General features: G+C 39.5%; 1 long non-coding RNA gene across 1 annotated transcript in view; it reads right to left on the reverse strand.

The window, feature by feature from the left end:
- Positions 1-2,134: 2,134 nt before the first annotated feature.
- LOC106931552 (uncharacterized) overlaps positions 2,135-24,997 on the reverse strand; it is a 154,000-nt gene continuing 131,137 nt past the window's right edge. The window contains exons 3-4 of the long non-coding RNA XR_015761852.1: positions 4,369-4,513; positions 2,135-4,243 (exon numbers count right to left, since the gene is read on the reverse strand). This is a non-coding gene — a long non-coding RNA (uncharacterized LOC106931552). The remainder of the gene's footprint in view (positions 4,244-4,368; positions 4,514-24,997) is intronic.

A 24,997-nucleotide genomic window follows, 5' to 3' on the forward strand; every position in this document is an offset into this window, starting at 1 on the left:
AACAAACCGCCTACAGATGAAGCCAGTTGACATAACCCTCAATGTCGATTACACTGAAGGCAGAGGCAGGTCGAACCTCTTGACCTTTTCATTTAGATTTTTTCCCCCCTTCTGTTCAGAACAAGATGCAGAATTGAAAAGAAAACAACAAAAAAACAAAACATAAGAACCCAGAGTTACGTGATGCAAAATGACAGGTTCAAACATTCATCCATTCTCGAAACCAGCTCGTCTTTGCAAGGAGGTGAGGAGAGGAGACAAGTGTCAGCGGCAATCATTGGGTGAGAGGCAAGGTGCACCCAGGACAAGTCTCCAGTTCATCACAGAGCAACACAGGATAAACAACTACTTCCTCTAAGGACAATTTAGAGACAGCAATTAAGTTAAAGGGGCAGTATTACGTTGAGTTGACTTTTTTGAGCTTTATATTGTGCTATAATGTTATTCCCTCATCAACATAATTTAGAGTGTTGCCTTGATTCTTTCATGCATGTTTGAGAAATCTTTTAATGTCCAATGGCAACCGGTCAGCGGCGCAAAATGCTTGGTGGGACCCAGCACCGCCTTTGAGCAGCAACTCCCTCTTGGTGCTGCGATTTTCAAGCTTCTGAGGTTCTGCCTCAAATAGCAGCCCATACCTGCTACTCCCTCACTCAGCTCCTTCAGACTAGCCAGCAGCAATTAGCAAACACCTGGTGGAACTGTGCGTTAGCAGAGGTCATTTCAGCTACTAACTATAGGCCAGAATGTTGCAAGACAACAGAGTAGCACTGTTGCCTTGCAGTGCACCCCTGTTGTGTGAAATAGAAATGTATGCATTTCCTGGAAGATCTTGACAGAACTGTGAACCATTCATCCACATTATCTGACAAACAAAAGCAACAATTAGAGGTTAGAATCACAGTTGCAAGTCTTTTAGGAGTTTTTAGCAGATAGCCCTTTAAAAAATCAAAACAACTCATGATCGATTAAACATAATGTGGTGCGTCAGCATTGGTTTTCAAGTTTGCTACATATTCTTAATTGAATTTAGGAATGAAAAACTGAAAAAGATGACCAGGGTTTAATCTAAACCATTGCACTGAAGCTCTGGCTTTATTCTGAGGGAGCTTGTTTTTTCTTTTTTTTTTTTGTTGGCATCTCCCCCAGAGTTGATTATTTTGTCCCCCAACAGGTTTTCTTCCAAGATTGCCCTGCATTTAGCCCTGTCCATTTTCCATTAACCAGGTTCTCCCTGGCTTTTGGAGAACAGCGTCCCAATCATCATGTTTCACAGAGGAGATGGTGTGGTCAGTGGACTTTAAGGTTTTATTTTCCAATTCTGTTTTCATCTCACCACAACTTTAACCCTGACCATTCTGGTGAGTTTATCGATCTTCAGGATGCTGTTTGCTCACTGACGTTCTCTCACAAACCTCTTTCATAGACGAGCTAAATTCAAACTGTAATGAAACTAAATGGCAGTAAATGACACGCTTGACCTTTTCATTTATTGTAATTTATTGCGACAGATTAGTTGGTCTTGGAGTCTAAGACCAGGTCTTTGCTGTTTTAAAATAATCTCAAAAGCATATAATTTGTTTTTGAGTTTAATTTTTTATAGTTTTTAAACCATTATTTTGCTCAGATTGGTTGATTATCTTCATGGGAAATGCAGGATGTGGTGCACCGCCAGATCTTCCTGAGTGAAACACACAGTCAACTGAACGTGAATAGCATTTTCGATCCGAGTAACCATGAAACTTAAGCAGTTCAAAAAGCTGTAGTGATTTAAGTCAACATCATTGTATAGATTTTTTTTACACTGCCACACTTTTCTGTTAGGTACTCTGACGGAATATTTTCTGTTTTATGCTTCTCACAAAAAGATAATTCACTACATTCTAACTTTGTCCCCGGTGCAAATAATCAACAACTTATGTCAACCATCCGCTGAAACTAGTGATGAAAGCAGTGTTTCTTTTTTTGCTCAGCTCCCACCTGGGTTTTCTTTTACTGTCGCTCGTTACCTTCTTTTTACCCAAATTGTCAATCAATTACAGTTTATTAGCTGGTAATCAATTTTTACACGCTGACAGATGGCTCGCTGTGAAGACTCCTTAAGGGAAAAAGCTGAAAGGAAAAGAAGAAGAAGTTGGGAATCAATTTTTATTTGTTGTTCTCATACAAACAAATCTTATTTCTATGCTTTTTTTACATGACAAAAAAAATAAAATAAATACAGTTTGCTATTGTTCAAAGAGATTATGAAAAATTCCCCTTTTGCAAATTTTTGTACATCCATTTGGGCCCGTACCGATTCTATAGAAATAGTCCAAGCGCTAAACAAAACCAGCCAGAAATTTTCTTGCAATAACTTAATGCTTTTAGGTTCTGGAAAAAGAACAGCTTCAAAAACCTCACAATAACAGTTTTATTCACGTCACAATCAGCGGACACTGTCTCTCACTTACCAACCCAGATGACTCCAGCCTCTCATCTGGCAGAGTTCCATCCACTTTATTGTTAGAAGATGAGCATGTTTGGTCAGTTAATTGTATCAATTTATACAATGGCTGCTGGAAAAGACAAGTGTTGTTGACTATACCATCCAGAAACCTCTTGGTGCATTTTGATAGCTACACTTCTGCTTCAAGGTCTGACTTACAGTCAAAGGTGCAAGGTTGTGCAGTTGTTTTCACATGTATAAAGTGCAAGTGCAAACACTGAGTTGGGGGCCTACAGCTTATTTGCATAAAATAAACTGAGTCTTAAAACAGCTCATTCTGAAATAACATCAAAATAGGCAGAACTGAGCAAAAAAAAATCTGACCAGAGAATGATGTCATGAAAAAAAAAAATTATAAATATGTTTTGCATAACATGTAGACCTATACTAGGTTGTCTAAAAGGAAACACAATAAGTCCAGTTTAAGATTTTAGTAAAATATTTAAAACCTTCTTGAATTTAAACCCAATTGACCATTTTTTGTCCTCTCTGCATCTCACCTTTATCACTATACTAGAATCGAGTGTCTGCCCTTCTCTTCCTTCTTTCACATCTGATCTCAGTCTGTGCATGTGATTGGCTGCTTTGTGCGCCTATCAAATTCAAACTGTATGACTTGATTCATAGCCAGGAGTATCAGCCATATGTGGAGTTCAGCCCCCCCCATATGGAGAGTGTGCTGTCAGGGCTGACTCATTCGCCAAATGACACATTATCGATGCAGATGTGAAACTGTTTCACACATTCGTAAAACTATTCTAACAGAGAAAACAGCAAGACACTTTTGTTCTGTGGGTAAGATAACAACTCACTTAAAACCTTCTAACGGAACATCACTGCAAAAATCCTCAAATCTCACACTGCAGACCAGCATATTTGAAACATTTAAAATGAATCGTGATCTTAAAAGATTTTAGATTTTTCAAAATGAAACACGTATCCTAAAGATTTTTCCCTTGCAGGTCATAGTCATGATTTGAGTTTTATTTTTTTTTAAATGGGCTTCCAATACATTAAAGGCCATATTAACCTATAGTAATACTTATACTGTCTTAAAGAATCTAAAATTGTCTCATATTGATGTAGTCAGATGGTTTAATATGGGGCTGTTGCTATTCATACCTCTCTCTATCCCTTGAACTTTTTCACCTTTCTTATATAAATTCTTGAACAAAGTGGTTGTCACAGCGTAGCTGCCAAATGCAGGCAGAATGCAGAAATTAAATTGCTTTTAAATGGACAGAAAACTCAGCCACGGTTTTCTTTATCTCAAACACTAGATGGCAGTGTAGGATTACACTAGTATCACTATCCTCATGACTCTGTGCAGCTCGGCAAATATAATCCACAGCAGAATCCACTAATGGTGCTTTTTGTTGAGGATTTGTGTGAAACTGTTTGTGCGTTAGTCGATATGAAATCAGTGTTCTCTGTGTTCCCTCGTTGATATTTCTGCCTAACGCCACCCACATCCCTTTGCCACCAGGCTAACTGCTGGGATATGTAAATCCACCAGGTGATTGAACTCAACGCAAAACAAATGTGACAGTCTCCCATTGGTTAAATTTGGGTAAAAATTGTGATTACAGGAGGTCCCGTCAAGGCTGTCGATGCAAAAGCAGGTGTGATGATCCCTCGCAGCAAAGGGAGCTCAGCCCCGACACAACGGCTTTCCCTGCATCCTCGCCATCATTTTCAACCTCCTTTCATCCTTTTCCAAATCAGCTAGAAATTTCATGATGGCATCAGCTGCATCTAAAACAAAGATGAAAGGATTTCTGGGGTACGGAGGTAACAAGGGTACTCAATGGGGAAAAAGCAAACTAAAACCTCAGATAAAAGACAGTCATCTCGCATCTCGTCTACCTACTAACACTTACACACTTAATGACTCGTCGGGATCAACAGCAATGACCTTTTTCAACACCCAGCCCGTGGTGTGTGTGCTGGATTAGCAGCAGGATTCTTGACTTGCTGTGATGACCAGGTCTCCAGTCCTCGGTGTCGCCCTGATGCCGTTGGCTGCTAAATGTCATGGAGAATGGAAGGAGAGAGCAGTGAGCTGCACTCAGGCTGTAAACAAATCCCTTTTTTTCCCCCAGCCACGCTGCTCACCAGGGGTCACTTGCCAAGAGCTTGAGCAATTGCAGTGTTTACTTTTTCCTTCAGACACTTCTTTTATAATGACTGACAAGAGAAATAAAAATATAGATGTTGTACAGAAAAGAAACACGCTTTGAGGACAGAGTTACTCCTGAGGGGCGACTAGATATAAACAATGTCTTGTGTCTGGAGATGAAGCAGCAATTGCTAACATGCTAGCAATATGTCAATATGACGTACAGTGTCTCTCAAAAGTATACGCAGGCCTGAGGAAAACAATTGATAAATCATCTCAAAACCTTTTCCACATATGGCATACATCCTGTACAGTTGACAAAAAGGAAGAAATGTAATGTGCATCCTTAACCTGAAGCCATAGTTTTCAGCAACACTTGGGGAACAGCATGAGTTTTCCAACAAGGGCTAACTTGTCTTCTACATGTGACAACTATGTACTGTGTTCTCTATTTCTGTACTGAGGAGTAGGACTGCAAGACTGAACGCTTTGTTCCCAAGAAAAAAAATATCCAGAGATGTGTAATATTTTCTAAGACCACGTGGGTGACAGAGTTGTGATCTGATGAAGCAAACCTAAACTTTTTTGGCCCCAATTCCAAAAAGTACGTTAAGCACAAAAACAACACAGCACATTGTCGACAGTCCCTGGCCACCATTGACATCCGGAACTGGAGGCGCCTTTCTTCGGATGAAACTAAGAATGTTGAAATCAGACATGATTTCAAATGCCAGCTAGGTGTCTTCGAGAAGGCTAAATATAAAAGCCACTGAACTTTCAAGCACGCACATTTCAGGGATTTTTCCTATTGCATCCAGCCAACCCTGAAAGAGTAAATAAAAACTATTAAAAACATCTGGTGCATAGGTCCTCAATCCTGGTCCTTAGTGTCCACCGTCCTGAATAGGTGATTAACAGACTTCTGCAGCAATTGCAGGCATGGAAAGGAGGCAATGGGATCATAATGATTTGAATCAGCTGTGCTGGAGTGAGGAAACATCACAAGCATGTAGGACAACTGCGCTCTAGGGATTGGGGTTGGGGTCTACTGGTTTAGGGTGTACATTTTGAAATCTTTTCCCGACCATCCTCCAAAGCATTTCTATTTCTTTTGTGTGTTTCACGCTTTTACTTTTCAACACAGAACAAACAAGTTTATGGATTGCAGAGCAAGGAACCCGCACCGGCATTCTAGAAAGCGATGAGGGCTTCGAGTGTTTATGACAGGATATTTTATGGACCCTGTACTGTGAAGCTGACATCTGCTTCCATATTGTTGTACTCGTGTCACCTCATGATTGATGGCGGCACCTGTGTTTGCTGTCAGAAACAGGTTTAAATGGCTCCAAGTCTTTCATTTGTAGCGGTGCCTGGCATTTACAGATAATGAAGGGCATAATCGGTGCAACCATGAAACTCATCAGTAGTTACACTCAGTTTGAAAAGGCCAGTCATTTGAATGGAAAGTAAAACAAAGACTCAAGGTCAAGATCTGCAGGTAAGAGGGTGTTTTCTTTTCAATTCAGACACTGCACTCAGCAGCCGGGCTTGCCTCTGCAGAAAACAAATAAATAAAAATAAACCCTTGTCATCTTTACAACATGCATGTGGGTAGGTTTGTCAGTACTCCCTACGTTTGCAATTGACAATGATTGAGAAATGAAAACTAAAATTATGTCAAAAAAGAATCAAGCAAGTAAAAAAAGTAATTCATTGTACCCATAGGAGAAATTGAAAACATACACACACACTTTCATAGTCTATAGTAACATCAACAGATTTTGGGGAAAGTTGGGAGAGTTGTTCATTACTTTGCACGTTGCTCTCAGCCCTGCTGTTTAAATGAACACAAAAAAAATAAAGTAAAACTTTAGATATCAGATCATCATATAGATTTCAAAGAAAAACTCAGGAGTCTTTCAAATCACAACCCTTTTGACGACAATGTGCCGAGTTATCAACCCAAGCTTTTAGTTTTATCATGATTTAATTAACTTATTGACTAGTTTCAAACTGTTTTCAATAGAGTTTGATCTTAAATTCGAAGATTATGTCCTTAGAAAAGAATGGAGCTGATGTATCAATAAGATGTCATTGGCCCACGATTTATTCCCTTTGGTCAAATACAATTTTTACACCTTTACAAACTCACATTTTATTTATCTGGCTCATTTTTGAAGTGTGAATAACAAAGTTCACCAGGGATTCAAGGAAGACATTTTAACAGTGGTCAGACTTTAATTTTGGGACCTTCTAAAACCACAGACTGAGGAAGTGGGTGTATGGATACCCAGTTAGACAGCTTAAAGATTTTTCCATATCCACGATCCTTTTGACAATAGAAAGATATTTAAATCAAGTCCCATTCTTTTCCATACTTCACAGGAACCAGGATTCTTGTGAAAGATGTTCAATAGGAAAACAGAATCTATCCAGACTCCTTGGTCAGACAATACTGCTTCCTAACAATGTCAACAATGGCAGCTATTCAAATGTGTGTCGTTTGAAAGCTTCATGCAATCGTGTTTCTTTTCAAGCTTGAATAAAGCATATCTTTGAGGTTGTACTTAAAAACACAAGATCCATATTGTGCATGGGAGATTTCTTCATGCTACATTTCTGAGCTTTTGCTAAAGCTACAAGAGTATTTATATACCTGAAGAAATACTAGAGGCCTACACATCTTTTAAAGGAATCCACAGTCTAATCCGAAAAGAAAATTAAACTGACTTCGGCACAGTAATTATTGACCTTTTTTAAATTTACCTGAACTAGGAAGGAGTCCTTTGTGAAAGGGAGCATATTTGAAGAATACTTAAATTCTAACATTTTAATCGCTGCACCAAAACATTTGGGGTTGCATCACTTAAACTTAAAACCTTTGAATAAAACAGTGTAATAGAACATGCATACTAATGTCTTAGAGACTCACAATTACCATATTTAAATTTTAATATTAATAAAGGGTAAAACATGTTATAATAATCTTTGTTTCTCGTTGGTCCACTGTTCCAGTAGCTGCTGGTGGGTGTTTGCCAGGGAACACACCATTTAATTACAAACACTGAAAAAGCACAGACTGCACAATATGCTTAGAAATGTTTTCTATTAAGAAAGCTGACCTCAGGATGCATTTAAAGTCACCAATCTGCCCCCAGAGTGTGAAAAACCTAATTATTATGACATGATTTTTTTACATCCTTCGGTGCTATAGAATTGAAAATCAGAAAAAAAATTATTTTAAACCTGCGGTTACCACATTCTCTCCCCCCCAACATGTAAACAAGAATCCAGCAGTGCAGAAAAAAAACCACCTAAACTTCCTGTAGAGTATGCAAAGAACAAAGATTAACCCACTCTCCAAAACAGCCCCCCCCCCCATAGCTTATCACACAGTCCATTCAGGCATCACCGAACGCACCAAACGTAACGACGCCGAGGAAGAAACAAACCTATCAGTTTCAGTCAGGAAGAGGGAATAACCACGTGTTTTCATTCCTCCCTGCTATCGGGCTTCGTTTAATGTTAAGAAACCGACTGAAAACTGCAGTGATGGCCGCGCCGGCTTCAGTCTGCCAACCAGCAGGATGGGACAGAGGGCTCCTGTTCCTGCTGATAGCTTCGCTAAAGACGATGCAAGAACAGAATAATGACAGGCAAAATCACGGCGGTGCACCTTTACAAAGGCAGATCCAGCTCCTCACAAAAGTATCCGTACTCACTGAATTTTTCAGGGGTTAGTCAAGTTAAAGCCAAATCCTTCCAAGTACTTTACTGACGTTTTACGTGGTAGTCCAACTCAAAAGTTGCAAATGACAAAAATTTAATTACCCTCATGAGGTTCAGAGAAGACACAATACACATTCACACTTCAATAGAATGCTTGGAAAGATGTGTGTTGTCAATGAAGACGCTCACATACAATGTGTATTGTTAATGTTATATTGTAAAAATGTTAATGATTTTTGTAATAACATGATAATATACTATGCAAACACAACAAAGAAAGATAAGGTTTTGACGATATAATGTGGTTTTATTTTCTTTATTTTTTCCTTGGTCGGCAGCTCTGTAATTTTAAATAAATGTCTAAATTGAGAATTTTTTTAGGAAGTATTTTTTCCTTCTGTTTTCATGTTTCAGCGCATAGCAAAAAATGTTTTTGCGAAAAAAAAAAAAAATCAGGTTTCATTCTGGTATGAAAATTAAAAAAAAAACAAAAAAACCAACTGAATTAACCTTTTAAAACATGTGCCAATTCATATTGTTGTGAATTGGTGCTACATAACCTGATTTGAAAATATCTTCATAATAAAAATATAGCATTTATTAAATTATCATTATTATTTTTGTCCAAAATTATTAAGAGCCTTTGTGAAAGTTGCAAATCCCTAGACTCAGGGGAAAAGAATAAAAACATTGAATGAAATAAAAACATAAAATACATTGACATGTGCTGGTTATAACATGCTTTTAGAAAGTTACTTTAGAAAGACACTCGGTGTGGGTTTTCACTGCAGGACTTAATTCTTGGCTGTCATTGGTCCAGAACAAATGAACTATCCAAACAAAGTCCTGGTGAAGAAAACGTGGTGACTCAACGTACCGTGAGAAGACATCGAGTCACCGCGTTGTAAACCCGTCAACGAAGAGCCTCTTACATTTGACAAGGGCATCTCTTCTCTCTGATGAGGACAAAGGCCGCACTGTCAAGATGGATGGGAAGTGTGAGCCTAAATCCAGCCATGCCTGGGCATCTGACAAGATTCATTTACTTCATAATGAGGGCAGCGGGGATTTATGTGTAATGGGGAGGTGAGTCCAATATCTCAGCGGGCACCAGTTCTTAATTTCAGGCAAATCCACTCACTCATGTCACCGGTCTCTGTGAACGTTGCACCTTTTCACTCTCGTCTGCTCTGCACCGACAGAGGTGGCAGCTTCCCTGATGAGCTCTGCTCTGCTCGATATTTTCAGATCACGGTGAACTGCTGCTGTTGCCAAGAAGACAAGACCGTGGAAGAAATATTTGGACGGCCAAGGAGGAGAAACTTCCCTCCTGTACTTAATAACAAGTCACAGAGAAGTGCAGTAAGGCTAAGCTAAACCGATGCACCGAGTTGCTAAATATATTCAGAGTTTGTTTATGCTCCACGGAAATGCCTGTTGCCTGAAGCGTGTTTTTATGCCGTTAAAATAAACAACTTTGCATCCTGCGAGAGCTCTTTCACATTTTTGGAAAGCTTTTCAGGAGCAGACTCAAAGACATTTGTGTCACCAGAGCACAGTTTCTGAATTTCTAAAGGACACAAGGTTAACAAAAAAAAATTTAATTGAGAAGTGGTATTTTTGAACAGGGACTAATTTGCAGCCACAATAATAATAACCATAATAATGAAAACATAGACACAGTTTAAAAACAACATAGTGAGACAGGAGACAATCCCACACTTCCTCAGAATGCAGTTGGGGAATTGCAGTTCATACCTTCCAGCATATAAACCCATTCAGAACCAAGACGTTTTCAGTTAAGAGGATGATTAAGCAACCAGAATATGTTTGCTCCATGGACCCAGCAGTTGTCTGATTTCAGGTCTTATTGAAGACTTGCAGCTTTTTTTTTTACTCATTTCCAGACATGCCCTTATGTCAGACTATGACTATCTTCCTAAAATAATGCCCTAAGTCATCTTTTTTTTTTTTTTTTTTCAAAAAGTGACTTTATTTTGCCTAAAATATATTTTAGAAAGAAAGAGGTGGAAAAAAATGACTTGGGCTATTGTTTTCGGAAGTTGACGATATCTTGTTTTATATAGTTCATGTCTTTTTTTTTCCTTAACAACATGGAAACTAAAAGAGCATCCTTCTTCACTCTTGAGGTAAAACACAGCTACAATTGGCAGGATGCAAAATATATTTTCACACCATGCAGCCTACTTGGTTACTGTATAAAGAACAGAGAATTTAAATGTGTGCTAAAATCTTTTCAAAACCCACTAACAAATGTATCCTCTGTCTAAGTAAAGTTGCTAGACAAGTATTTTGTGCTTTTGAATTTCAAAATAGCATAAAAGTTGGCCAGTTTTTTTTTTCACTATCTGAAAGTTATATTTCAAAGGCACACCAAAAATACATTTCGTGTCTTTTGCCAGGCTTGCGAAGCAGAGGCTAAACCTAGAGGCGTGAAAGGAACAAGCGGGGAGAGCACAGCAGGTATCTTCAGTCATTACTGGAACCCCGGCAGAAAGGATTTGTGTTTACCGTGAGCAAAGCAGCTTCCCGGTTTTTCTGGTCGGCCAAAGCAGGCTCGTTTTCTCCACCATTTCATTCCACGGCGTTTTGTTCTCAGGCAAAGTTCTGTGCTGTTTGCATTAGTCACGCAGCCGAAGCAGGAGTCACGACACAAAGAGCGCCACTCGCCGTGTCATCAGAACGAGGCGTGTTTTACTGTGGCACATTATAGCAAGTGACAGATCTGAAGATACAGTGGAGTTTCATTTTTTTTCTAGCTACGCTAAAGAAGCTAACGATTGTAAATGATGTCTCGCCCCTAAAGAAAAGGCCGGGCCAAGTTGTTCACGCTCACCAGGCCTCGTCTTGCTCCACTGGCCCCTGGACTCGACACTCAGCGCCTCCCTTTTCCATTTTCCAAGGCAGCCAGAAGCCAGTTGGTTTTATTAGAAGTTGGTTTTTTTTTTGAACTATAGCCAAACATTCATCCTCTGTCCTAACACATCCCAGACAGTTTTCTGTCTGTTCTCCCTGCCTCACTTCATCTTCATTTCTCACTCATCCCCCTCTCTCTGTGCTGTAGACATTTCCCCTCTTTTTTGACTTCTTTCCTTTTTTAAACTTTCTCACATTTTCACTTAATCCTCCGACTTATCCCCCAGAGCTCATTCCAGTGGATCAGTTTGGCCTGGCTTCTTTTAAACCCTTCTTCCACAGAAAATCAACACAGCAAACACCAACACTAGTTGAAGTTATATTAAAAATTTCCTCTTTTTTTTTTCCCTCTCCTCTTACCACACAGTCTTCAGAGAACACGGGTGGCTCTCATCTACTTTGCTTTAATTTAACTCCCACAGATAGACTGACACAAACACATTCTGCTGTCGACCTAAAACTGAAGAGATGGGCCTCAGTTTTTTTTGTACTTTATTGATATTCTGCTGGCTGAACTTCCCAGGGGGGAGGTCGTGGTCAGCAGCTCTAAAATAATTACAACAACAACAACAAAAGAAAAACGAGCTGAGAGTCTTCGATCAGCGGCGTGATGAATTAATAAAAAATCTTTTAATTTGAATGAGTCTCTTTTAGTTTTGTTGCCTTTTTTTTTTTTTTTTTTTTTAAAAACACCCTTGAGACTTTAGCTTATGGATCATACAACGATGGCGAGTTTTCTTTCATTACAGCTTAATCAGTACTTTTTGCTTGAACGTGTCATAAGGGCGCACCGTTTGACATAAAGTAAACTCATTCTTTACCGTGAGGCAGAAACTGTCCCCCGATGAATTATTTAGCAGTTTATTTCTGCATAACTTCCAGATGATGTGTCCAAATCCTGCACAGAGGCGTGGTGTTTCGTCTTTTGCTTCCAGAAATGAGCACATCTGCGGAGGGATCTTGCGGCTCTCTGTGAAGCCAGCTACGCAGCATCTGTGTTCTCTGAGATACATATCCGCTGGTTATGAGGGCCCGCTTCAAAGACCCCAATGAATCCTTAGAAAAACGACAGACAAATTAGGAGACTGTTTGGGAAGATAAATTGGCAAGATAGTTTAGCAGAAATTAGCTAAACGCAAACGCGAAGTGAAGCTTTGTAACTAATTTGGACCCTTGTGCGCATGGGATATGCCGAGACGAATCGTTGCCATGGTTGCCTTCCTGCTGTACATAATGTTTGTGGCAATATAGACTAACACTCTCATGGCTGCTTCCCTGTCAGAGAAATAAGCTGTTTCTCACTTGCACTATTACTTAGACACAAAATTCCCTCCATTAGGCATAAAACTGCCTCGGTGTTTAGCTTCATTACTGCCTCTATCTTCACTTGAGCTCCTTTTCATTCTCATGCCATTGTAGTTATTAGTGTGCTCATTAACACATTATTATTACATCATTTACAACTGCACGTCCTCCTATTCATCAACTGCAACCAGTTTGTCATTATCACAGAGCAAGTAAAGATGGGTAATGATACTAGAAACAATTATTATTTTTGGCCAACAGTGCCTTGCAAAAGTATTGCAAACAGAATTTCACACACATGGACTCTATTTACTAGTCAGAAATTGCTGCACTAGATTTGTATTTAACTGCATCAGGGTAAAGGGGTCTGAATACATTTTGTGCAGCTTTTTGTTGGTGTGTCACAAGAAAATCCAACCAAAAATGTTGGAGTATTTGGTGTTAACTTGACAAAATGTAAAAAATGTAGTATAAATACTGCTGCAAAGTTGTGCAAATGTCTTGGGCTGCAAGGTGGCAGAGTTGTTGGCATGGTTACCTTGCAGTCAGACAGTACTGGACCGGACATTAAATTAGTTTGTTAGTCTGGCTTAGGTTTATTTTTTTTTTCCACATAAAGATTTTAAGGAATCAGTTCATTCTGTCTATGAACTTATGCTATCTTTAGCATTCATTTATGGATTGAACAAAACAAACAGGATAAAAATGTGACTTTGTGACAATTGTCTTGTAACGAAGACTCAATTTAAAACCGACTCCTTGCTAAGTTGGCTGTTATGTGCAGCGGCACCACAATGTGTCCCTGAAGATTGGCAGCATTTTTAACGCCTGCGTTATTCATAGATCAGAGCTAAATGGCCTAGGAAGCGAAAACAAAAACAGAGAAAGAACCGTTCATGTGAAATGGACAGGAAGTGGACAGGAAATGAGCAAGAAAAAAAAAACTAATAAAAGAAGAATCCTTAAAAAAACAAAAAAGCCTTCAGAAATACTGAAGGTATAGCCCTAAAAATGAAATAAGTTGCTTCTAATAGAGTTGAATGCTCAATGACTCAAGGTTTAACCACATAATGGTGGCATCATATGACGATACTTTCAAATCCTCATATGATAGGATTTTACTTTTTCTTTTAAAGAAAAGGTATTTTCTTTTCTTATTTGAAGAAAATACTCAACGTGCAATTATAGAGAGCCCCATTTTTTTTTTTTTACCTATTCTTCAAAAGGGTGTACTATGTAAGATCTACTAAGCTTTACTTCATGTTGGAACGTTATCCTCTCATCAAAAAGTGTTGCTTTGATTCTTTCATCCTTTCTTGTTCCCTCTATGTATGTGCTGAAATGGGACAGACTTTATATCTCGGAAATAGCTGCAGAAGCACATTGGGGAAAAAAGAAACAAAAACAAAATAGTCATCAATCTGAATTTTTCAGAAAAGAATTACCAACTGAAGCCAAAATGACATCGGCTTAATTATAGCAGGAAAAAAAAATGGATCTAATCTTCTTGATGCAAGGAACATAATTACATCACCATTTCAGATTATCTATTTAAATTATGTTTTCATAAATGGGTTTCATTTCATTACTCTGAAATAAATTCTTGATTGCAAGTTAATTCAAAATGGATAAAGGTTCTGTAATGTTGGCTCTACATAGACACAATAGTCCCAGATGGACAAATCATCATTATTTTTTTTGTCCTGCAGTGCACCTAAATATATGTTGCATGATGTGTCAAGCGACTTAAGTAATACCTATGCATTTCAGCAAAGTCTTGCGAGTTCCTGCATCCTCGACTTGTCACATGTGACAATCTGATCATTCTACTTTGACTAAAAGCCCTAAAAATACCCCAAGGGGAACGTACAAAACCAGCGCAGCCACGCATGAGTCAAATCCTGGAAACACGAAGGTGAGAAACGAATCTCCGTGAGCCAGACTCATATCTGACTCCTGAAAATAACTCCTATCTGGATGCTATTATTAAAAACCTTATTACCTTCTTCGTCTGCAGGCCCCTTTGTCATTATTATTACACTCAGACAGCATATCATCAACTTCATCAGAGCCACAACGATAACCGTCATCGTTATCATCATCATCATCATAATAATGCTATTGCTCCTGCTGTAACATTGGTGTTATTACCCCGTCATCAAATATTCACTTATTATCACCAAGTATTTGTGATAAAAATGGTTGTGATGAATTTGGTAATTCAGATCAGCAAAGTAGAGCAATTTATAATCTTTGGAAATAATTATGCGTAAAGCTTTGGTTGAAGAGACGCCACAGCTCAAGCAAGTTCTGAGTAAATCTCTGCTGTACTCTTAGATTACATCCTGTAAATTAAACACACAAATGATTATATATATATAAATATGTACATATATATATTTTTAATGACAAATAATGGAGACCAGAGCCAGCACTGCGGTGAACTAGCTGGAGGTGATATTTTTGAGAAACTTCCCACACCTTCATTTGACCCAATCGATTACCTGGAGGATCAAAAGCTGATAAATGATTCCTGATGAAACACAGATTAGGTCAGAAAATATGAGGCTTGGAGTGGAGGCAGTTTTATCTTGATCTTCTCCCCCCAGAAGGCTTTCGCTGGACGTTTTCGTTTTTGTTTGACATGACAGATGCAAAGACACTGAAGAGAAGAGCCGTCACCGGCAGATAAAATGGATAACACTGTTTATCTTGTTCAGATGGCCCCAGTCAAGGAGTGAGATATATTAAAAAAGGAGACGGCCTTTTTTTTTAAGTACTCATGAGTAGTTAGTCTATTTTTGAGGAGCAGGCAGTCAGAGTGCTGTCTATCTTCAGATAAAAAGGGGTTTTATGACAGGTAAATCAAAAAGATGTTGCTTTTGAATGGGGACAAAAGAAAAAAAAAGCAGTTTTTCATCATCTAATATCCCCTTAGACCACAAGTTATACTCTGTGATTCAATGTGAATGCCTCACTGTGGATTTTTTCCACCTAGTATTTGAACTGCGTGGACTCTGTCTGTGTGACACATCTTGCTGTTTGGAATATCACTGGGAAGGTGTTACAGCAAACTGTGAACTCTGTTGTAACTTTCTGTAGATAAAATTGGTCTAAAGCTAGTCTATATTATAATATTGGTTAAAATACAACAACAACTGGTTGACACAAATTATACATTATAGAGAAAAATGATCCTTTGCATGGCAGCATTTCAGATCTTCACATTTTATAAAACTGACATTTTAATATTACACAATATCAATGTGTATAATATTAAAATTGCGAAGAAACTGAATTTGCAAGGCTATAGTAATTCAGGAGTAACAAATTCTTCTGTCCAACTCCCATCAAGCATCTGCAATAAATGGCAACAATAAAGAAAAACTTTTATTGGAAAGATTGTTTTAATTTAGCCCCACTGAAGGACTTTCAACCATTAACACTTTAGTACAGAATATACCATAGCATATCTAAGGGTAGTTAAGGTGGACTTTGAATAGGCCACTCCAAAACAGCCCTTTAGTGTTTTTCCAAGGCACTTATATGTGAATTTAAAGTTCAAAAATTATTCCATGCAACTATTTAAAATAGAGGAAATTTCAAATATTATATAAATTGGTCAAAACATCTTTCATATAACTGACCTCTACGCAAAAGACAAATTTCAAATGCACCTATTAAAAGTGATCCAGCAACTGAAGAGACGACAATTTCATGATGGAGGTTTATGGGATCTAATGGGCAGTGAAGACTGTTCCATCTGCACCACCGACCACAGAAAACGGCCTGCAGCTTGCTCTGGAGCTGCTGACCTTTCAGACTGTCCATGCTGACCCAAGTAACCAGCTAAAAGTGTCAGTTGAAAGCAAACTGATCCACCACAGTGTTTGTCTTGGGTAACTTAGTGTGTTAAATCAGATTTCTTTTGTTCAACACAACAGTGATTTTGGTGCTCGAGTCCAGTTTATCCAACAGACCGGCGGTAGATGTTTAATGTTGACCGACGGCAAAGTGCTGAATCTTCTGTGAACCTAAAACACCGGCACAGAAAGTTTGTCTGGGCACTAGCTTTCCGTAATGAAATCTCAGAAAAATGTTGCAGCAAAATGTGTCTAAGACTGATTAACCAACAATTAAATTCAAATTGGAAACTAAATCTAAAAAGCTCAAGGTACATTTCATTTACTTACAGAGGAGATGTTGCACTGACAAAAAAAAAAAAAGGATAGGCTAAAGCCCCTATCTTAAGGCATACGTTAAATTTTCTGTGTTCTGTTTCAAAAGGAAAATACTGTATTAACTGACCTCTGCCCACATGCATTCGCACCTTGCAAGATTCTATCATGTAGGTAGTCCTATTTTCACAAGTGTCAAGGTTTCACCTGAAGATTTTGGTTGTATTACACTTCAATGCTGTTTTTTTTTTTTTTTTTTCTTTGGAAGACGCACGGCGGTTAAACCTCTGTTAAATCTGCTTTTTTAATGTCGTCTGAACCACATAAAATCCATTTTCCCAACAGGCAAAAAAAAAAAAACAACAAAAAAAAACAAACAAAACCCTCAAACACTGATGTGTGAAAACATCTAGCTGTACAGCACCTTCCTTGAAATGTTATTGGTAATCTTTAAAGTCTTTATCTTTTTGTGCAATGCATTTTATGAATATCTCATGTGACAGACACAAAGTAGTTCGGAATCGTGAAGTGGATGAAAAAACAAGAACATACACTACAGAAAAAATAAAAAAACTATAAAAAAATATATGATGCTGTATTCCTCACGCTCAATCTATGCTATTCAGAACCACCTCTGTTTTTGCCCATTGTTCTTTACAAAATTGCTTAACATCAGTACGATTAGGCAATCTAAGTGGAAATTTTCAAATCTCGTCACATGTTACCATTGGATTTGGTCTGACTGGATTTTCACTGAGTATTTCAAACACTGGGGGAAAAAAATATTTCTTCTAAATCCTTTCATTGTAGCTCTGCCTGTATATTTACTGTATTTGTCCTGCTTGAAGGTGAACACCCACCCAGGTCCTTTGCTGGGTTCAACAGGCTTTCTGCCAGTATTATCTGGTATTTTGCTCATTCCCATCACCTCGCACAAAGTTCCCTGATGCTGCTAAACAAAAACGAAATCAGATGCTGCCACTTCCATGTTCCATGTATGTGGGAATGTGAGGTGTTGGTTCTTTTCCCACGCAAAGGCTTGGATCTGAGGAAGGTGAGGCAGATTGACTGAACATAAAAGAGAGTATTGGTGACAGAAATGCACGGAGGGAGTCAATAACAACAAAAGGAAACCGACACATGTTTGATGCACCGGCCCCTTTAACTAAACGTTAACGTTTCTCTACATTAACGCTGCACATATTCTTTTCGTTTTCTGTAGTTTTTTTTTTTTTTGCAAACTTGTACGCTGACAGTCGTAATGGGCTCATCAAAAGCTTTTCATCCGTGATATTTCATTTGCATCAGGCTCTTTATCATCACCGCTGCTGTTTTACTCTGCAAGAGTCTGCAGAGATGCTGGGGAAAAAAAAAAGAAAGAAAAATGATTTTTCCTGCACCGTGTAACAAGGATGGTGGAGGAAATGTCAAAGTAAATAGCCCGCAGGAGGAAGAGAACAAAAAACAAACAGGGGCGAGTTTGATCTGCTATTTATGAGAAAGCGGAAAAACAAAGAAAGACTATGAAATCGATAGCTTCCTAAATCACCTGAGAGACGGTTCTCGGAGGCTCCTGGGCAGGCCTACAGCTCACAGTTGGGCAGTCCGTGCACCCACACACTTGGGCACACACGAGGAATGAAAGCACACACACTCAACCCTGTGATTTCTGAAAATATGTTCATGCAACTCAAAGACTACGTGCAATTGCCTCTCTGACAATAACTCATGCAGACAGTTTACTTGCTACCTCACACACCAACAATAATTCCCGCTACGTTCTCGTAGGCACATGGCGTCCTCGGTGAAAGCCCCGTACAATCTGCGGCACACACGCAGGAGCCGAGATGTATTCTCCCTCATTCCCAACGCACCCAACTCCGCATTCACGAGGAACATCAGAAATAAGCTTCGCCCCCCCCGCCCCCCTTTCCAATTTGTGTTTTCTCTACTGTCACACACAAAAATGCATGCACTATATGACATATATGGCTCCAATCCCTGCTACTCGGATACGACAAAGACCTCCATGCACAGAAACCCTACTGGGATTCAATAAAAAAAAAAAGAAAAAATAGCTATATATATATATCTGCTTTCACCTGGAAATTAGATTACAGCCATATTTTTAGCTAAAAGCTGCAGGTTGATATACAGCATGTGGGGAGGTGTTATAAATACACAGTAAAATGGAGCACGGAAATAAACGCAGCAAATAAAAATGATGTAGTTCAGTTTTGATTGTAACTTAAGGTTGTGGGCTTTTTATTCACATTTCAGCTATAAATAGCTAAGCTGTGATTCTGGTCTCCTAAATTACATTTACTGCCATTTAGCTCGACTCTGCCTGAATGTGTGAGGACAGGGGTTTCTGGGCAGAACAAGCACCAAATCATTTTTGTTTTCTCTGACAAAAAAAATAAATACATAAATAAAAAAAATGTAAGTCAAATTGACCTGTTACCAGTGTTTTCTGTGTCGACATTCTGCTCCTTTTCACGTGCTTCTATGGTTCACTCAGTGACATGCAGTCATGCACTAATGGAAATCATGACAAGTAAAACACCAACCGTCATAAGAGAAAATCGACGTGTCCACTTGGCATTCTATGCATTTACTTTCTGTGTGGCTTAAACACTTTTATGGTCAAAACTGAATGTTGAAATACAGGAGAAGGGCGAGGTGAGGCAGTGAGCAGTGAGTCAAACACTGACTGATGCAAGCAGTTGGAGCATTAATGCTTTCTGGCTTTCTTTATGTCACCAACATGTCTTAGCAGACATGTATGTTGGTGCTCATGCTGACATTCTACAGTCTAATATACTTAATGTATTTAATGTCTTTCGGATCGCTCATAAATGCCGAGTGAAAATCCATTTGTGAGATTGCAATGCGCCTCACTGACAGGGGGCAGTACTGAGCACCTATGCACAACAGGCAACAGGTGCTCTTCTTCTATGCATTGAAAATACAGTTAGAAAAGAACGGACACAGGTCGACTCTTCTCCACCCAGACCGTCATGTAAAAATGAAGGTCAGCTGGGACTATTTTTATGACAGTGTTGGAGAATGATGTGCATGTGGAATTCATATGCAAATAGAGATCATACATCATTTTCAATTTTTTTTTAAAGAGATCACTCAAAAAATCCTCTTCAGTGATTCATGACTTTCTATGAAATTTTCTTATTTTTCTTGCTGTCATGTTGTTGAACAGCTTGATTGAAGCATGAGCGTGAACCTTGTTGTCATGGAAATAAGGGTACAACTATGTCCATGCAAAAACCTGTGGTTGATTATCTTGACTTTCCCATCATTTCAAACAAGGTGTGACACAAGTGTGCCTCCAACTAAAAACCTCACAGCACATCACTGGTGTTGCTGCAGGTACTTTCCAAATCCACAAAGATTCGTCTGCTTGTTATGTTAACAGTGCAACTCTCTCAGTTTTCGTTTGCAGCACACGTCAGTAATAGTGCCGTTGAACGCCCGATCAGCTCGGTTTTGTCCTTCTCTCAAGACGGGTGGAAGAGGAAGGGAAAATGTCTTTGAGGGGCTTAATTCACTCGCAAAGACTCTTCTGCATGTATTAAAATGATCAGGAATGACACACAGCATGCTTCCACGCCTTCCCAGTGGGGGGCAATTACGTCCAGAGTGCTTGTTATGTCCTACATAGAAGGTACAGGCGTGACAGCTTAATGTGAAAGAGTGGGACTAAATGATGCAGCAACAAAGACAAAGTGACAAGAAGACTGGAAGTTAAAGACACAGGGAGCATATTTACATTTGCTGTGATACTTTGACATTAACCTCATGAAGGCTGTTATCAGAATTTGTTGCATCTATTGTTGACCAGAATTCATCTCCCTCTTTTTTTTTTTTTTTACTAAACAATGACAAAAATAATAATGCAAGCAGAAATGACTGCAATGCTGAAAGTGACTCACAAAAGTCTTAAAACCCATTGAATTTTTTCAAATTTTGCCAAATTACAATCACTAACCTGAATGTATTTTATTAGCTTTCTGTGAGAGACAAACACAAAGCAATGCATAAATGTGAAGCAGAAGGGAAACGATGCATTTCCAACGTTTGTACAAAGTGCATTATAGAGATCAAAGCTGTCATAGAAGCAGCCAAGAGGTCCACGATAACTCTGATGGAGTCGAACCGAGATCGACAGCCCAAGTGGAAAAGTGTGTTTAATGCATAAGCATTGGCCAGGATCCCTACAAATGTGGCTTTTATGAAAGAGCGGCCAGAAGAAAATGACTGAAAGATAAAAGAAATCCCCTACAAAGTTTGCACAAGCCATGTTGGCGACACAAACAAGTTGAAGAGGTTGCTCCGGACCGAGAGAACCAAGACGAAACTTTCTCACCTCAGTCCACGTTCTCTATGGTGACAGAGTGGCGGCGCCATCATGAAATGTGGATGTTTCCCTTCAGAGCCAGAATTGATGGAATGATGGGTTGCTACATGATAGAAAACATGTTGGACTAAAAACTCGGGCAAAGGTTCTCCTTCCAGCATGACGACAACTCAAACCATATCACCATAGCTACAACGGACTAGATCAAATAGTTTTCATGTGCTTTAGGTGAGTTAAAGGTCAAACCTAAAGTATTTGTGGTAAGCCTTGACAACTGATATTTACAGATGTTTAATATCCTCAACATAACGTAGATCTTTAGCAGTCAAAATTTACAATTTTGAAAAAATGAACAAGTTCAATGTTTTGGAATAATTTGAAAAGGCACTGAATAAATATGAAACAACCTGATTTATTTATTTTTTAGTATCAGGTAGGATATAAAAACTGTAGGACTTCAGTTCATCCTGTTGTATCTTTTTAAAACTTAACTGACCTACTTGTTTCAGTAACACCAGCTCCAGCAGTGAGTTGAAGGAAGAACTTGGGGGCAATAAGTTGCACTTTTGGGTCTTGGGAAAAATAAAGGCAGTGCTTTGTATTTTTATAGATATAGATGCTATTTTGTGTCAGCCTGAGCAGTAATCTGAATGTGCATCCATGGAGATGACTCACTCAGACTATGTTCTGCAATATGTAAACAAAGGTATGAATAAAATTGTCTATATGCTACCAAATATAATACTTCTCTACAACGAATAATTTAGCCTTTTTTTGAATATAGTCTATAATCGAAATATTCTCATACAAGTAAACACAGCTGCTGTCAGGCCGATGGAGGAAAATAACAGTGTGATATAAGAAAAGGTGCAAAAACAAGAAGCTTAATTCACTGAGAAGAAGCTAAAAAGAAGCAAGAATTTTGGTTGCATTTTGCAAACACAAACTGCACACTGCGACGTCTATGTAAGGTCCAATTTGTAGAAGCGCCACCATGAACAGAAGTAAAAGGGATTAAAAGCGAGAGAGTCGGGGTCAGAGCTATTTTCTCCTGGGTGGGAGGTGGTATGTGAATATCTAATCAATAGCCATCAGACACAGGAGGATTTACAGTCGTACGTTGCACGACTCAGACACCCCAAGGCAAGCTGAGCACTCAGACCAGAGCAATGGAGCATGAATGCTCCCTCACAGTGAACCGCTGTGATACAAGCAGAGGAGGAGGCTCTGCAGAGGAGGAGGCTCTGCAGAGAACGGCTGACCCCGTCTTCTGCAATTCAGCTCCCTGAACACAGCCAGTTTTGACAAGCTGCATGTGCATCTTTGGACTGCGACCATGCGAGTCCAGCCGAGGACAAACAACTGAGAACAGCGACCCCGGTCAGTCAACCGAGAGCTTCAGTGATACTTCCTACAAGGGGGGGAAAAAAAGTTTGAAAGGTAAAACTGGAACAAATGCAATTACTAAAAGACAGGCAGACAGAATGGCTCTGTATATCCATCACTGCTTGGCTTGGATCAATCACAAAACATGACAGATTCAAACTGCAATAAACAATTAGGTTTGAAGAGAGGCTCATCTGGATCCTCTCTCAATTTACTAACCTCTCCACTCATCCTACAATGGGTGCTACAGGCCACCGTTTGCAAAAATGATCCACCACAGAGGCTCTCTCTTTCCCAGACTGTCTCTCTGATCAACACCGTACATGTTGCCTTAGCCCTGTCTTCTTTTTATCTGTTAATATTTTCTGATTGTCTGAAATGTGGCCTGCCTCATATAGAGCAGTTTCAAAATAACCATCATCACACTACAGAACAGAGCAGGCATCTGTGTATTCAGTCATAACACAGCTATTTAAAAAAAAAAAAGCTAGGAAAACAGGTGGGTTGCAAATCAGCTTGCCGAGGAGGCAGTAAAGGTAGGCATTGTAATGCAGCTTTAACAAGGGCAGTTTCACATATGCTGATTGAAAACATGCAAAGAAAATGTCCTGCTGTCTGAGAGAGACCGGGTTGTTGGATAGTAAAACGTGTTATGAAGGGATGGAGTTCTGTTTTTCTGTTTAGGGTTACACAATCCACTACAAATGACCACATTCCAAACACAAGACGGCCACTGCAATATTTTTTATGGCTAATTAGAGTGTAATACAACTGTGGTTTACAAGTACAGGGGTGTAAAAAGGTTGGAATGGTCATGTCCGTGTACACAGTGAAGGTACAAATTGTGTAAAGGGCCAATCTGGCCCAGAAATGCTAAATGCAGAAGTTGCCAATCTCATCTGCGTATGGTCAGCAATCTATTTTATATTTAGATATACTCTGCTACTCTGTAAGGACAGACAAACCTTAAGGAAAACAATGCCAAAGGACCATTCCATCGCCACATCCTGCACGATTTACTGTCGACACAAATGCAGAGTCAGGTGGGTGTGAGTCAGTGTCTGTTTTGTGACTCATTTCTATGAGCGGCTTTAAAAACCTTTTAGGTTGTTTTGCATATATTTTTCTCCCCCCACCCACCCCCCAACAAAATAAGCTTTTAATTTTCTTTAGCACCGTCTCTATCTCGGATTCCCTGTGAATTTATCTCGGCTACTCGCGCACCACGAAAAACAAATCAGGCCATAAGTAAATGGATTGGGTTAATTAAAATTTCAAGGCTGATTTATGTTGCCATTTAGCTTTACCGCACAGACAAATATGTATGACACTGCAAACACTCGCAGATATCGACACAACCTTAGACAACAATGCACCCACATCCAGGCCTGGAGCCCCTCCAGGAGACTCCTCAGGCCACAGGAGGCCAGCCTTGACGTTTATGCTGATCTAGCACGCCAACAGCAAATATTGCTCTGCACTCCCTCTTCATATTGTCTGTGCTCGGTCCGGCACGGTTCACTTACTCACCGCTCCACAGCCTGGCGGCAAATAGACTGTGAACATCCAGACTGTCCATCATGGAGTGGAGTTTGACAGTCCTCTGACAGCCACACAGAATTGATTCTTCAGGTCTGCTGTTTATTTTCCCACAGCCATCCCGGCCCCATTGCTCGGCTGAAAAGGCTCCCTCTCGCTTGCCTGAATTCAAGGACCGATAGCCCACCCCCACTCCGCTACCCTCCCTCAAAGTCTTCCTAACTTTTCTCTGTCGCCGCATCAAACAACTGACACTGACAAAATAACAGGGGTTCGCGCTTCCCTGCTGTGTTTCTAAAGCTGTTTTCAACTTGACAATGTGTTATGAGTGGCAGCAGCTGGTAAAAAAAAAAAAAGAAAAAAGTAACACATACCGGGATGTGTTCGGACACACATTAAATGTCTCGAGTCCGACACTTTCGCTGCAGTTATTTACAGAAGAAGAACGTTTTGCTGCCACAAACTTTCTTACCCCTCGGCAAGATTTCAGCTGAACTTACATTGACTCATTTGACTTGCATTGGGAGAATGACTTTGGAAGAAATCATGCTTGGTGTATTACTTCTTTTATAGAACATATATGCAGTTAGAGCACGATTGTAGCAAATAGGACTACAAACCATTCATGCACCCCAGTTTTTTGGGTTAACAAGCAGCAACTCAGAATACCAGCTGCTTGCAATTTCGCTTCCTCCGCCTCCTAAAGCCACCTCAAATCTAGAGGTGTTATTAAGCTGTATCTTCTGACATCTTTCTTGGTCTCTTCAGGTCGAGTGTTGACTTTTGTTGGCGCACGAAGAGAGAATGTGAGGCTCACTTAGGTGCGCTCCAGACCGCGACGGGCAAAGGGCTGCTCTCAAATTGTCTTCTAAAGTGGAAATTTAGACCGAGCCGCGTAGCGTTACTGTGAACTAATTATCAGATAAAGATAGCATTAGGCT

Source organism: Poecilia mexicana, unplaced genomic scaffold (assembly GCF_051168715.1).
Source record: "Poecilia mexicana isolate PSO_F unplaced genomic scaffold, ASM5116871v1 scaffold_21, whole genome shotgun sequence".
Classification (NCBI taxonomy): domain Eukaryota; kingdom Metazoa; phylum Chordata; class Actinopteri; order Cyprinodontiformes; family Poeciliidae; genus Poecilia; species Poecilia mexicana.